Raw genomic sequence first — 3,875 nt, forward strand, 5'->3', positions numbered from 1 at the left:
TCCCCTGGAGAAAGAAATGGCAACCCACTCCATTATTCTTGCCTGGAAAATTCCATGAACAAAGGAGCCTGGAGGATTATAGTCCATGCGGTCACAAAGAGTCAGACACAACTGAGCAACTAACATAAATGTAGATTTATTAATAAAAATCATTATGTTGACACTATGTTTCAATAAAGCACACTACAATTTGAATTTTATGTGTAATTTTTCACATGGGGACAGAATTTTATTCATCTTCTGCTTGTTACCCAACCTTTTAAATTTTTAATAGTTATTCTTAGCTCACAGACATTACAAAACAGGTGACAGACCAGATTTGACCTGAGGGATCTAGTTTTACAATCCTTGCTTTTATATTAAAGAGACTTCAGGTTTAACAGAACCCAATTAGTTTGCCTTTTAGAGAATTACCTATCAATTCAATTCAATTCAATAAGCATTTATTAAGTGCCTACACTTTGCACTAGCATTATTCTAGGCCCTGGAGGTAAAATCATGAACAAGACAAATATTGTCCTACTTTCAAGAAATTTAAAAATAATGGCATTAGTATTTACCTTCACTGTGCTCTGCTGCCTGTTGTATGACATGATGCTATTTAATTACAGGTTTGTTGTAGATGTATTATGACTGGAAGGTACAACTATACACACAGGCCATTGGTTGCCTTGATAAACATGCCACACATTTTCAATCTGAATAAACGGTTCTCTCTACAATATGATAGTCAACTTTGACTTCTATATACTAATTCCAAACATAAAACAATCATCCCAAATAAATACTGAATTTCTCCTTGAACATTATCTTCAGACTCTGTAATAATTGAATTTCTTCCATAGTGATAACTTTTTACATGTTGATGAATTTCAATATTAGAAACTGCCAAAGATTTTCTGAAACCAAGAAAGGTGAATAACTCAGATGAGTAAGAATAACTAAAGAGAATAAGTAATGTTTTCTCCTTTTGAAACACAAAGTTTCTAATTTCTAAGCAATCCAGTTGAAATTTTGTAATATTTTTCTTAAATTGGCTTATTATGGACCAAAGATTTTGTTCTCAAAAATCCCTAGGTTGAAACCCTAGCCCCCAGTAGGATTATATTTGGAGATGGGGCCTTCATGGAGGTAATTAAGGTTAAATAAAGTCCAAGGGTGGGGTCCTGGTCCAGTGGGATCAGTGCCTTTCTAAGAAGTGTCACTTAAGATCTCAGTGGCTGTCTCTGCATGTACAAAGGGGCCGTGTGAGAGCACGTTGAAAAGGTGGCAGGAAGTGGGTCCTCATCAGGAACTGAATTGAATGGCACCTTGGTCTTCAACTTACAGAACTCCAGAACTGACAAAAGCTTCAGAACTGGGACAGGGTTTAAGCCACTCCATCTGTAGTGTATTGTTATGGCAGGCTGAGTAGATTACATACCTGGCTTTTTAGACATTTTCTTTTTTTTTTTTTTTTAAATATGGAACGCTTCACGAATTTGCGTGTCATCCTTGCGCAAGGGCCATGCTAATCTTCTCTGTATCGCTCCAATTTTTTAGTATATGTGCTGCCGAAGCGAGCACGTTAGACATTTTCTAAAGGAGGCTTTGGAGAGTTCTGAGCAAGGTCAGCATTTTTTGAATGATTTTCTGCTCATCAAGGAGACTCTACTGAAGATAAAGAGACTCTTTTGGATGTACAAATTCTCGTCAGTTTTTAAAATCACAAATAATATTTTTTATGATGTCACTGTGTGTGTATCTGTTTGTACGGTAAGAATTTGATTTATCACCCACTAGGTGATAAATTTTAAGCCCACAGTCACCTGCAAATCTGAAGAAAAGTAAGAGATACATCTCCAGTGTATGGCTGTGTTAGTGTCTTTCTTATTATTTACTGTTTCTAGGAAGAAAACTGTGTAGGGCCACTTTAGAGAGTGAGTACTTAATTAGAAATACAAGTGAGGGGAAAAGGAGAAAGAGATGTATCCATGGATAAAACCCAATTCTGAAACATGCAAGGTACTAAATTTACCTTGAATATGACTAGGCTCAGTGTGACATACTTCTTGTGGGATGTGAGAGTGGGCATGGGGGTGGCTCATATGGATGACATGCCAGAATACTTGTTACTTCCGTGGATGTTAGAATCTTGAAATATCTCATCTCCACGGTAATTAAGAACATATATCCTTGTTTAAAAATATAACCTAGTGAACTAACACTGACATTGATTAGAAAATTGATTGGATCAGTGACTACTGTATAAGACTAAGGTTTATAGTTATGTGCTTGTTGAACAAATAATCACTAATTATTCCTCTTGTAAGGACCAGCTATTCTGCCACCAGTAAACTGGGAATATGAGGGCAAACAGGTTAGGGCACAGGCTTAGAAGAGCTGATGGCCTTGAGAAGGAGAAAACAAACAGATAAAAGGAATTGCAATGCAAACTCAGTGCTATAATGCAGCATTGTGCAAAGTACAGTGGGAAAATATAGAGCTGTGAACCATTCTTTGAGTATGGGTGCCAGAGTAACCAATACACCAGCCCAAATGTTACTAAGAAAGGAGAAGGAATCGTTGCATCCTGTTTCTTCCTCTTTCTATTCATTTAAGAAGAGTTCAGGGTCAGATAAATTCAGGAACCCCCAAAATCAATTTACCAGGCAAAAATGAAGAGGCAGGGAATTAACACTTTTTATGAACTCACTATTTCAGGAGAAAGACATGTTATTCTGGTGGCAGTGGGCAACTAGGTAGAAAGAGATTGCTATTAAGTGAAAAATGAGCTTCCACAGGAAGCCACGACAATGAAAGTAATAATTAAATCTTCCTCTAACTTAGGTTGCATTGTAAGTGCTTAGCTGAAAAATGTGTCTGTACCTCCGGGCCTGCAGCAATGACATCTGTTATATTTTAGGAACAGAAAGCTAATGAGGTGGAATCTGGAGTAGTGAGCTTAATTGGGCTTGTTTTGATTAAGTGTATGTGCTGGGAATATTCTAATCACTTGTCTGAATTGCAAAACAGCCAATGTAAGGCCCCAAATTCTTGCAAGCATTTGTGAATCCGTTTAGAATAGATAGGAAAATGGTGTGGAGGAAAGAGTAAACTGTAAAGCAAAAATTATCTAAAGTTCAGATGAAGTAAAACGTATGTAGTGTTCCTTGCCTCATTAGCAACTTCAGGCCTAAATAGCAGCCCAGTCATACCTGCCTGCTGCTCACTGTAAGTTAAGGCAGCTGCGCGGAGAAGCATGAAATGTCGGTGCCTGAAGGACCACAGTGGGCATGATGCCATCCTGCCCTCCTCACTTTTAGAGAATCTGAAGCCTAGAAATGAAGAGTGTTTCCTAGGACCAGTACAGACTCCATGGCAGAGTCTAAGCAAGAACTGGGGTCTCCTGATCCCCAGACCATGGCACTCTCCTCTCTGCCGCTTGCTGTCCAGTCTAGGAAGTGAGGGATGGGGCACAGGTGGGGTTTCATATGGCAGTTCCCAACCAAACATCTAAGATTGCTTAGAGATGCCCATTTCCCGCAAATAATGACTATGGGAATTTTGTTGTTATACCATTTTCCCATTCTGGATTCGTCATCCTTAGAATGGAAATTGAATCATTCTTTGTATAAATATTTGGTTAATATTTGACTAGTTCTTTACATTGTATGTTTCCTGAGTGCAGCTCTTACCTCTGTACTCCTGGAAATTGCACAGTTCTGAGAACATAGTGCATTCCCATAAATATTTGCCAAATGAAAGGATAAATACATGAATAAATAAGAGAGCATCTTGACCCAGCAATAAGTGGCAAAGGAAAAAGACTCAAACAGACAAAGAACCCCCTTATGAGGGAGGCTTCTCTGCTTTGATGAAGAAAGAAAGAGAGA

The 3,875-nt window shown here is 38.2% G+C and overlaps 1 non-coding gene across 1 annotated transcript; it reads right to left on the minus strand.

Annotated features, from left to right (window-relative positions):
- Positions 1-1,457: 1,457 nt before the first annotated feature.
- Positions 1,458-1,566, minus strand: LOC133065670 (U6 spliceosomal RNA). Its single transcript, XR_009694941.1, has one exon. It is a non-coding gene; the product is annotated as a U6 spliceosomal RNA (small nuclear RNA).
- Between the last annotated feature and the right edge of the window lie 2,309 nt (positions 1,567-3,875).

This window comes from Dama dama, chromosome 11 (genome assembly GCF_033118175.1).
Source record: "Dama dama isolate Ldn47 chromosome 11, ASM3311817v1, whole genome shotgun sequence".
In the NCBI taxonomy this organism is placed as follows: Eukaryota; Metazoa; Chordata; class Mammalia; order Artiodactyla; family Cervidae; genus Dama; species Dama dama.